The sequence below is a fragment of the Mobula hypostoma genome, chromosome 7 (genome assembly GCF_963921235.1).
Source record: "Mobula hypostoma chromosome 7, sMobHyp1.1, whole genome shotgun sequence".
Lineage (NCBI taxonomy): Eukaryota > Metazoa > Chordata > Chondrichthyes > Myliobatiformes > Myliobatidae > Mobula > Mobula hypostoma.
In genome coordinates, this window is record NC_086103.1 from 45,397,267 (window position 1) to 45,409,965 (window position 12,699).

Genomic DNA, 12,699 nt, shown 5'->3' on the forward strand with positions numbered 1-12,699 from the left:
TCCAAAACAATGGAACCCCAGAATACTGAGTAGCCAGTCCTGATCCCCCTGCAACCAAGTCTCACTAGTGGCCACAATATCATAATTCCAGGTGTTGATCCATGCCCTGAGCTCATCTGCCTTTTCTACAATACTTCTTGCATTGAAATATATGCAACTCAGAACATTAATTCCCCCCGTGCTCAAACTTTTGATTCCTGACTTTGTCTGAGATCTGTCTCCACGTTCACTCCACTACCTGCCTGGCACTCTGGTTCCCATCCCCTTGCATTTCTAGCTTAACCAACACTCTCCCCATGCAGTACCTGCAAACCTTCCCACTATGATATCAGATCTCATCCAATTTTAGGTGCAAACCGTCTCTTCTATACAGGTCCCACCTTCCCTGGAAAAGAGCCAATGATCGAAAAGTCTTATGCCCTCTTTCCAACATCAACTCCTTAGCCATGGGTAAAACTGTATGATCTTTCTATTTCTGGCCTCACCAGTACGTGGCATGGGTAACAATTCTGAGATCACAACCGTAGAGGTCCCGTCCTTTTGTTTACCACCTAACTCACTTTGCAGAAAAAAACGTCCCTCTTCCTACCCATGGCTTTGGTCCCTATATGGACAATGGCGTCCGGTTGCTCACCCTTTCACTTAAGAATGCTGAGGACTCGATCCAAGATGTTCCGGACCTTGACACCCAGGAGGCAACATATCATCTGGAAATCGCGCTCTCATTCACAGAACCTCCTTTCTGTTCCCCTAACTAATGAATCCTCTGTCACCACAACTTGCAGCTTCTCCCTCCCCTTCCCTTCTGAGCCACAGAGCCACACTCAGTGCCAGCAACCTGACTGCTGTGACCTTCGTCAGCTAGGTCATCCCTCCCGTCAATGGTAACCAAAGTGGTACAACCACTATGACTCTACCGTCTGCGAGGTCATCCCTCCCATCAATGGTATCCAAACTGGTACAACCACTGTGACTACCGTCTGCGAGGTCATCCCTCCCGTCAATGGTATCCAAACTGGTACAACCACTGTGACTACCATCTGCGAGGTCATCCCTCCCATCAATGGTAACCAAAGTGGTACAACCACTGTGACTACCGTCTGCGAGGTCATCCCTCCCATCAATGGTATCCAAACTGGTACAACCACTGTGACTACCGTCTGCGAGGTCATCTCTCCCCCTCCAACAGTATCCAAAGTGGTATACCGGTCGTTGAGGGGGATGACCACAGGGCTAATCTGCATTGGCTGTTTAACCCCTGTGACCTTCTTGACTGTCACCCAGACCTGCAACTTGTGTGTAACGACCTCTCTATATGTCCTGTCAATCACGCCACCAGTCTCCCAAATACTCCGGAATTCATCCATTTCCAGCTCCAGCTCCTTAACATGGTCTGTTCGAAGCTGCAGCTGGACGCACTTCTTGAAGGTGAAGATATCAAGGACATCCCTGCTTTCCCACATCCCACCAGAGGATCATTCAAGTATTCTGCCTGGGATCCCTACAGCTCTAACTATGCAATTAATAAAGAAGGAAACAATAAATAAACTGAAAAAAATACTGTGTTCTCTCTCAACCCTCGGGTCTTAAATCCACTCAGCTTCTTGTTTTCTAAGGTGTAGTTAGTCTAATTAAATTATTTTTGATTACAGAACCAGCCTGGCATTTTGTAAGGTACCAGTGTTTAGTCTCAGCATATAATGAGGATAAGGATAAGGAGGTGGCTAAACATTTTAATTCCAGTTCCCATTCCTGTTCTGACATGTCCATCCACACCCTCCTCTTGTGCCAAGATGAGGCCACCTTTAGGGTGGAGGAGCAACACCTTACAATCCATCCAGATAGCCTCCAACCTGATGGCATGAATATAGATTTCTTCCTCCAGTAAACAAATTTGTCCCTCCTCCTTCCTCTATTCCCTACTCTGATCTTTTATCTCTTCGCACCTGCCTATTACTTCCCCCCCGGTTCCCTCCCCCCTTCATTTTCTCCTATGGTCCACTCTCCTCTCCTATCAGATTCCTTCTTCTCTGGCCCTTGACCTTTCACACTTACCTAAATTCACCCATCACCTTCCAGCTAGCCTCCTTCCCCTCCCGTCAACTTTTTACTCTGGAATCTTCCCCCTTCCTTCTCAGTCCTGAAGAAGAGTCTTGACCCAAAATGTCGACTGTCTGTTCATTTCCATAGACACTGCCTAACCTGCTGAGTTCCTCCAGCATTTTGAATGTGTGTTGCCAGGAAACTTTTTCTACTGGTGAAGAACTTACAGAAGAACATCACAGACTCTGAATGCACCTGTTTTCAGCTCCACTGTTCCTCTGCCTTTTATGATTCATGAGCAACATTTGCACCACAATTTCTTCCTGATGCTCAAGGCTCCTATCACAGAATTAAACTATTCTAAGTTTAACCTCTTGAAAAATGTAATTCGTGATTTGAGTCAGATTTTATTTGAGAAAACTGTAGTCTTTGAAACAGAGGTGATCAGTAATGCCTGCCTAGGACTAGGTTTTACTTTCTGTGTGGGCATATCATTGAAGTATACTATTGTCAAGTAGGAGCTTGTCATAATTATAGTAACTTTCTTTTCCTAGATTTTGTCACTTGCTTTAAATGCCCCACAACTGGTATTGGTGGTGATTATTATAGCTTTTCCATAATTAATAGTAATTTGATAGTAATTGGAACACTATACCTTGAAAATCAAGATATTGAGTGGTTTTAAGAGCCGAGAGTTGTGGAGCTAAAGAACAGCTCATTAAGAGCAGCAAAAAGTGTTAACAGCCTGATTCTGATTGTGATATTGAGCAAGAGATGTGTCCAAACAACTCCAAAAAAGTGCTGTGATATTAAAAAATTGAGTTTTCCTGAAGAACAATTTCATGCACATTTGAGGCTGTCTATGTGCCACTAGAAAATTCACCTAATTTTTCAGTGAAAGCTTTGTTCTCTATAGTATTTTCTTTCCTGATTTATAACTTCCCCGCGTGATCAATCGAGGAGTAATGTGTGAAATTTGTCTGCCATGGGATTTTCAGGTGAGAAAAACAACTGTTCTTTTTCACGGGGCATTCAGCATTTACCCATCTTATTCCCTCTGTGCTATTTGAATGTGCCAAAAGTCAGACTGCTTTCTTTGTCCGTATTGAGAACCTTAACCTCATATGAACTCCAAAATAATTCAACTGTGTTCTGGACTGCTTTGTCTATAGAGGTCAGAATCAGTCACCTTCTGCTTCCTTGCTTTAGGGTTATTCCAGGCTACTGCCATTGCTAGTTGCCACATCTCATGGTTCCCTGTATTAGTGTTGCATTAGGGAAGGCAAACTCCATAATCTGGGAAAGGATGGAAGCAGGTAGAGAATGTCAGGTGTATGCCTGCATATCGGGCTTCCCAAAGTACAGCCATTCATAGACTGAAGTCATACCTTAATGGAGTCCTACCTGGTGATTTCCTGTCAAAAGCACCTAAAGGGTCTCCATAGTCCCCAATAACAAAGGGCATGGCTCCTAATTTTTTTTAAAAATCTTCAACAGAATGTTCAGGCCTTCTGATCTCCTGGGATTTATTTCCCGAAGTATGGAAGTCAAAAGTAAAGCTGCAAAAGATGCTTGTCAAACTTTTCAGAGCACCGCATTTGTTTCCTGTGTCTCTATAACTTATTACATTACCATATTTTTGTGCACCTGGTAATTCAATTCTAGCAATAAATTAAAATCTCGGACTTACCTTTTAAATTGTAAAGTTCATGATTTTTATTCCAGGGTCTGATAAATGGAGAATTCCAGATGAGTGCAGTGACAGTGCACATTTAGATCCCATTTCAGGGATAGTTATTAATGTAAGAACAGGGAAATAGATCCATGGCTTCTCCTGTGAAACCTGCTTCTGAACAAAGCAAAGCAACCACCCAAGCGCTGATCAGAACCCAACTCAGTTAGGAAACCTTTAAGAACTTCACTTCCCCACCTCCTGTCAGGCCCTCACAGACACTGGAGATCCCCATCCTCCCCCCAAACTCAGACCTCCACCTAGTAGTACAGAAGAAAGGGTAAGAAAGAGCAGTACCAGAACAGCAATACACACAAAATGCTGGAGGAACTCAACAGGCCAGACAGTACCTACAGAAAAAAGTACAGTCAACATTTCTGGCCGAAACCCTTCGGCAGTACCAGAACAAAGAAATTCTAGTTGTAGGGGAAGACTGGGCAGGTTGGATCCTTTTCAATGCTCTTTATTCAATTTATTTCAGTGTAAATAGGACTATTTTTTGACAATAGATAGTTTTTGACTCTCAAAGAACCAATGAGTCCTGCTGTTATTTTTTATTTTTTAACAATATTATATGTTTCTTTGTAACCTGCCAATGCACAGTTATCCAAGAGGAGTAATGGAGAGCATGACAACAGTGAAGATGAAGAGCAGGAATAAAGTGAGGAATTAATTCAGAAATTATTAGTAACAATGCAGCTACATTAAAGAACAAAACAATTCAATGGACACCTAATTGTAGGTAGCAATGGAAAAGGGGCCACAAAGGGTGGTAACTACTAATAAAATTACATCCAGCAATAGTGAAGTGGCAAAAAATTTAAATAATTTTACTTTTGGGACACAATTCATGACACTGCAAGCTAAGGTTATAATTGATAAAAATCAGTTCAATTTTTTAAAAAAAGTGAAATCAACTAATCACACTCAAAGAGGATTAAATTCCTGATCACCCATTTTAGAGAAAATAAAGGCACTATTAGACACAGATAATAATTTGTTCCAAAAAGGGCATAACGCCAATGGATTGTACATAGCTAACATAACACCTACGCCTGCACAGTTAAAGAAAACATAAAGGATAAGTAGGAAATGATCAAAATCAAACAATAAATAGTCAACCTCACTGAATTCTTTGCGGCTATAACAGAAGGAAATGAATAAGAAAGAATAATAGGTTTGAATAGAGCACGAACAGGATGGGCCAAATAGGTTGTTTTGATCTAATTCATTTACTTGTCAGATTTGAAGATCTGAATGGCTTTTACTTAAAACTGCGCCCTATGTTATTGTGGATTTGTTTGTGATCCAGCATTTAACTCAAACTGTTAATCAACTTTTTTTCTGCTTTTGTTCATCCTGCGCATCCTCTAGCCCTGTACTAACATCTATTAAATAGTCTCGTTGTGTCAGATTATATTACAGCATAGAACGTAGAACATTACAGCATTGTACAACCCCACTGGCTCACAATGTTGTGATGACCTTTTAACCTACTTTAAGATCAATCTGACTCTTCCCTCCTATATAGCCCTACTTTTCTCCATCATCCATGTGCCAAGCTAAGAGTTTCTTAAATGTCCCTAATGTACCTGCCTCTAACACCACTGCTGGCAGGATATTCCATGCACCCACCACTTTCTGTTTTAAAAACTTACTTCTTACAACCCCCTATACTTTCCTCCAATCACTTTAAAATTATGCCCTCTCGTATTAGTTATTTCTGCGCTGGGAGAAAGTCTCTGGCTATCCACTTGATTTGTGCCTCTTATCATCTTGTTACACCTCTATCAGGGCACCTGTCATCCTCCTTTGTTCCAAAGAGAAAAGTCCTAGCTTGCTCAACCTATAAGACATGCTCTCTAATCCAGGCAGCTGCCCCTTAACACAGTCTGTAAGCAGCTGTAAATGGATATATTTCAGACAGAAAACAACAGGAATTCTGCAGATGCTGGAAATTCAAGCAACACACATCAAAGTTGCTGGTGAACGCAGCAGGCCAAGCAGCATCTATAGGAAGAGGCGCAGTCGACGTTTCAGGCCGAGACCCTTCGTCAGGACTAACTGAAGGAAGAGTGAGTAAGGGATTTGAAACAGATGTAGTTATCAGGGAAAGTGGTGGTCTCCCAGAACTTGAGTTCAGGTGACCAAGCATTTGAAAAGCTCAAACAGATAAATAGAGGGATATCATAAGTGAAGCGGCCTGTGGAAAGCGGCCAGTGAGTGAGTGGGCCTGTGAAAGAGCGGAGCTTTGAGGCTTTGACTCGAGAGGCTTCGACGAGAAGAGGCGGAGGACAAGCTTACTCGCAGTTAGTCTTTACAATGCCTCCTGAGACAGTGATGTGCCTCTCATGTGAGATGTGGCAGTCTTGGGGGACCTCCCCTCTCCCGCAGAGTCACATCTGCCAGAAGTGCATACGGCTGAGCAATCTGGAAGACCATGTAAGGAATCTGGAGCAGCAGCTGGATGACCTTCGACTCATAAGGGAGAATGAGGCAGTCACAAATGAGAGCTACAGGGAGGTAGTCACACCTAGGCTGTCGGAAGCAGGTCGTTGGGTAACAGTCGGGGGGGAAGCGAAGGTGAGCAGACAGGTAGTGCAGAGCACCCCTGTAGCCATTCCCCTGAATAATAAGTTTACCATGCTGGATACTGTTGGTGGGGACGACTGACCAGGTGTGAGCCACGGTGGCAGGGCCTCCGGCACTGAGTCTGACCCGGTGGTGCAGAAGCGTGGGACGGAGAAGAGGAGAGCTGTCGTCATTGGAGGCTCTATAGTCAGGGGAGCAGACAGGAGATTTTGTGAACGTCAGAAGGATACCCGCATGGTTTGTTGCCTCCCAGGTGCGAGGGTCCAGGATGTCTCTGACTGGGTGCACAATATCCTGGTACAAGAGGGAAAGCAACCAGAAGTCATGATACATGTTGGGACCAACGACATAGGCAGGAAGAAAGATGAGGTCCTGAAGTGTGAGTTTCGGGAACTAGGCAGAAGGCTGAAGAACAGGACCTCAAGGGTGGCATTCTCAGGATTGCTGCCAGTGCTACGTGACAGAGATGGTAAGAATTGGAGGAGATGGCAGTTGAATGCGTGGCTGAGGAGTTGGTGCAGGGAGCAGGGTTTTAGATTTTTGGATCATTGGGATCTCTTCTGGGGAAGGTGGGACCTGTACAGATTGGATGGGTTGCACCTGAACTCGAGGGGGAGCAATATCCTTGCAGGTAGGTTTGCTAGGGTTCGGGAGGGTTTAAACTAATTTGCAAGGGCGATGGGACCCAGAGCGATAGAGCAGTGAAAGAAGTGCATGGAGTAAAGCCAGATCTAACATATAGAGAGGCTTTGAGGAAAGAGAAGCAGAATAAACGGTGTAAAGACAGTAAGGTAGAAGGGCTGAAGTGTGTGTACCTCAATGCAAGAAGCATCAGGAACAAAGGTGATGAACTGAGAGCTTGGATGCATACATGGAATTATGATGTAGTGGCCATTACAGAGACTTGGCTGGCACCAGGGCAGGAATGGATTCTCAATATTCCTGGATTTCAGTGCTTTAAAAGGGATAGAGAGGGCAGAAAAAGGGGAGGAGGAGTGGCATTACTGGTCAGGGATACTATTACAGCTACAGAAAGGGTGGGTAATGTAGCAGGATCCTCTTTTGAGTCAGTATGGGTGAAAGTCAGGAACAGGAAGGGAGCAGTTACTCTATTTGGGGGTATTGTATAGGCCCCCTGGTAGCAGCAGAGATACAGAGGAGCAGATTAGGAGGCAGATTTTGGAAAGGTGCAAAAATAACAGGGTTGTTATCATGGGTGGCTTTAACTTCCCTAATATTGATTGGCACCTGATTAGTTCCAAGGGTTTAGATGGGGCAGAGTTTGTTAAGTGTGTCCAGGACGGATTCCTGTCACAGTATGTGGACAGGCCGACTAGGGGGAATGCCATACTAGATCTAGTACTAGGTAATGAACCGGGTCAGGTCACAGATCTCTCAGTGAGTGAGCATCTGGGGGACAGTGACCACCGCTCCCTGGCCTTCAGCATTATCATGGAAAAGGATAGAATCAGAGAGGACAGGAAACTTTTTAATTGGGGAAGGGTAAATTATGAGGCTATAAGGCTAGAACTTGCAGGTGTGAATTGAGATGATGTTTTTGCAGGGAAATGTACTATGGACATGTGGTTGATGTTTAGAGATCTCTTGCAGAAGGTTAGGGATAAATTTGTCCCGGCAAGGAAGATAAAGAATGGTAGGGTGAAAGAATCATGGGTGACAAGAGAGGTGGAAAATCTAGTCGGGTGGAAGAAGGCAGCATACACGAGGTTTAGGAAGCAAGGATTAGATGGGTCTATTGAGGAATATAGGGAAGCAAGAAAGGAGCTTAAGAAGGGGCTGAGAAGAGCAAGAAGGGGGCATGAGAAGGCCTTGGCGAGTAGGGTAAAGGAAAACCCCAAGGCATTCTTCAATTATGTGAAGAAAAAAAGGATGACAGGAGTGAAGGTAGGACTGATTAGAGATAAAGGTGGGAAGATGTGCCTGGAGGCTGTGGAAGTGAGCGAGGTCCTCAATGAATACTTCTCTTCAGTATTCACCAATGAGAGGGAACTTGATGATGGTGAGGACAATATGAGTGAGGTAGATGTTCTGGAGCATGTTGATATTAAGGGAGAGGAGGTGTTGGAGTTGTTAAAATACATTAGGATGGGTAAGTCCCCGGGGCCTGATGGAATATTCCCCAGGCTGCTCCACGAGGTGAGGGAAGAGATTGCTGAGCCTCTGGCTAGGATCTTTATGTCCTCGTTGTCCACGGGAATGGTACCAGAGGATTGGAGAGAGGCGAATGTTGTCCCCTTGTTCAAAAAAGGTAGTAGGGATAGTCCAGGTATTTATAGACCAGTAAGCCTTACGTCTGTGGTGGGAAAGCTGTTGGAGAAGATTCTTAGAGATAAGATCTATGGGCATTTAGAGAATCATGGTCTGATCAGGGACAGTCAGCATGGCTTTGTGAAGGGCAGATCGTGTCTAACAAGCCTGATAGGGTTCTTTGAGGAGGTAACCAGGCATATAGATGAGGGTAGTGCAGTGGATGTGATCTATATGGATTTTAGTAAGGCATTTGACAAGGTTCCACATGGTAGGCTTATTCAGAAAGTCAGAAGGCATGGGATCCAGGGAAGTTTAGCCAGGTGGATTCAGAATTGGCTTGCCTGCAGAAGGCAGGGGGTTGTGGTGGAGGGAGTACATTCAGATTGGAGGATTGTGACTAGTGGTGTCCCACAAGGATCTGCTCTGGGACCTCTACTTTTTGTGATTTTTAATAACGACCTGGATGTGGGGGTAGAAGGGTGGGTTGGCAAGTTTGCAGATGACACAAAAGTTAGTGGTGTTGTAGATAGTGTAGAGGATTGTCAAAGATTGCAGAGAGACATTGATAGGATGCAGAAGTGGGCTGAGAAGTGGCAGATGGAGTTCAACCCGGAGAAGTGTGAGGTGGTACACTTTGGAAGGACAAACTCCAAGGCAGAGTACCAAGTAAATGGCAGGATACTTGGTAGTGTGGAGGAGCAGAGGGATCTGGGGGTACATGTCCACAGATCCCTGAAAGTTGCCTCACAGGTAGATAGGGTAGTTAAGAAAGCTTATGGGGTGTTTGCTTTCATAAGTCGAGGGATAGAATTTAAGAGTCGCAAGGTAATGATGCAGCTCTATAAAACTCTGGTTAGGCCACACTTGGAGTACTGTGTCCAGTTCTGGTCGCCTCACTATAGGAAGGATGTGGAAGCATTGGAAAGGGTACAGAGGAGATTTACCAGGATGCTGCCTGGTTTAGAGAGTATGCATTATGATCAGAGATTAAGAGAGCTAAGGCTTTACTCTTTGGAGAGAAGGAGGATGAGAGGAGACATGATAGAGGTGTACAAGATAATAAGAGGAATAGATAGGGTGGATAGCCAGCACCTCTTCCCCAGGGCACCACTGCTCAATACAAGAGGACATGGCTTTAAGGTAAGGGGTGGGAAGTTCAAGGGGGATATTAGAGGAAGGTTTTTTACTCAGAGAGTGATTGGTGCGTGGAATGTACTGCCTGAGTCAGTGGTGGAGGCAAATACACTAGTGAAGTTTAAGAGACTACTAGACAGGTATATGAAGGAACTTAAGTTGGGGGCTTATATGGGAGGCAGGGTTTGAGGGTCGGCACAACATTGTGGGCTGAAGGGCCTGTACTGTGCTGTACTATTCTAAGTTAACTCCCACATCCAGCAAGAAGACCATGCCATTAACCCTGGATCTATTTTCACCACTCTAGCACTATTTCATACTCTTCTATATGAGTGAATTGTACCTCATTGTGCATAGTCTGTTGAGTACTTCACATTTTGTTATGTTGTTCTGTACATTTGCAGGCATTTTCGCAAATCTTGCTTTGTTTTAAAGTGGGAGTCTCATGCATGTGTGGGATGAGTACATTTTCTTACCATTCCAGTGGCTGCACAAATTTTCAGTTATGCACTGGCTCAGCTATATATTTTTCTGGTAAAAAGATTATTATGTCCAAATGCATCAGGTTTCTAAGCAGATGCTGACTCAATGGTCATCTGGAAAGATGAATAACTGAAATCCTCCAGCAAACTGAATAGATACAAGCAAAAATAGTAAAGTCATTGTAAAACAGTACCTCTATTTGGTCTTCTCCGCTGTAGCATTAGTCAATCTGGGTGTTGCTATTGACTACATAACACAAATGCATGAACAGTGGCAACAATGCAGTACTAAAGCTCAAGAAAAAAACATTTACTCTGGCTACCAATTAGATGCAACACAATTTTCTTTTTTCAGTCTGTTTTTAGCCACAATTGTCATTCCATCCTCCAGTAAATTCTTCGCCATGGCACCTAAATTCTCCAGGAGTTTTATCTACTCCAAAGCTCCAGGCCTTTTCACTTTTACATGACAAAACATTTTAACTATATTCCATTTGTACAACATTAGTATTTAGCAGAAGGGTTACAAGCAGGTTTTTATAATTGTACATATTTGAAGAAACTGAGGTCTCGGTCCCCTTTGCCAGGTGTGAAGTGCATGAAATGATAACTGTTTAGAGGTTAAAGCCAGCACCTGCACTTATCGTTCTGAGAATTTTTTAGGCAGCTTTAATAACTGAAAGGAGGTATAAAAATGAAAGTTGTTGTTGAGCCATTGATTTTTGGTCCATCTGGTGGAGATAATTATATTACAACTAAGTTATGATCTTTATTTAAATCAAAGCAATCTGAATAGTATGCATTAGCATTTATTGTAATTTACAGCTGTACTTTTAACTTATTAATACAACTGCCTCTTTGAACAAGGATCTGTCTGTTCTGTAACAATATCATGTTTGCTTTTGGATATTACCTCACCTAAAATTTATCAGCTTTTATGTTCAGTTTAACATTCAAAAGTGGGGCACAGAAACTGATGTCTCAAAACAGGTGCACTGGAACCATTCACTGTGGCTGAACATTAGTATTAGAAACATCCCTACATATGGGTCTGGGAACTTTTATTGTTAAGTGACCCTAATGCTCCAACTGTACAGTCACAGTGTTGACCTCAGTTACAAATAATTGGTGGTGGGCTGCAGAATTCTTCCAGTGTTCATTCTGAAATCTCCTCATTATCAGAAAATCCGGACCTATAGACTTGAAAGAACTTCCTGGGTGGCATCTTGCTGGAATTTTTGATCATTTAACCCCTGAGCGATTATACTGATCACATGTTATTCGATCACAACACAACTAATATTAAAATTGGACGTGTAATATTTGGCAATCATTTATGATTTATCTAAGTGATTGTCTCAGGATCAATGAGTTTGGAGTTAAATATTTCAGTCACTTGGGTTTATAGAGCACAAAGATTTCAGTTAGATAAATTATAACATGAAAACACATCTGGATAATCCACATACTGCACTCTTTTGGCTTAGTTGAGATTTTTTTTTCCTCTAAGAGATCACCTTCCACTTTTCCAAAATACTATAAATTTTATGGATCTCATGTACATCTCTCATATTCCTCATATCTCTTTCAGATTTGCCTCTGATAATAGACTAAATATAACAAGGTCCCCGGTGGTGGGCTAGTTCAGAAGATCAACAGGATCCACTGTTTCTAAATTGAATCCAAAATTAGTTTGGCCATAAAAGACAGAGGCTAGTGTTAGAGGGGTATTTATCTGAAGCATAATCAAGGTAATACTGTTGTTTTGCAATATGATCAAAACAGGATATACTAAGAGAAAACAATAATAGTTGAAGATTATGGTGCTAGTTTTCACCATGTCAGCCAGCATCAGAGGAGAGGGGAACTGAGTAAGTACTTCAGATGAATGATCTAAGTGATAAAGTTGAGTCAGGAGGAAGTTAAATGGGAATAACAGAAGGCTATTTGAAACTGTTGAACTGAATAAGTCAAATCGTGTTGGGGCCAGCCATGCCTTGCATTCACTATCAGAGTACTTTTAAGCTTCCTGTTGGACCTGCAGCCAGTATGTGAGAAAGAGTGGGCTCAAGTGATGCCCAGATAGCTCGTTGTGAAAAGGTAGAGTCCATTCTGACTGGACATCTTTGAACAGTGAGTTCTACTAGGATCGATGCCAGGATCTCTGTTATTTATTATATATAATACATTAATATTTGAATGACTGTGCATATTTGAACATGACATGAAAATTGGTGGAGCTGTAGCTCGTGAGGAAGGCTGACAAAGTATACAACAGGACATGCATCAGTTGTAATGTTGAGCAGAGAGATGGCATATGGAGTTTATTGTACACATTTGTGAGTTGTTGCATTTTGGGATGTCAAATGCAAAAGAATATAGTAAGTGGTGAGTCCCTTAGGAAAATCGATGTAAACAGGAACCTTGGGACACAAGACTGAAAGT

The 12,699-nt window shown here is 42.9% G+C and overlaps 1 protein-coding gene across 5 annotated transcripts in view; it reads left to right on the forward strand.

The window, feature by feature from the left end:
• myot (myotilin) overlaps positions 1-12,699 on the forward strand; it is a 158,017-nt gene that overhangs the window by 75,794 nt on the left and 69,524 nt on the right. The window lies entirely within an intron of this gene.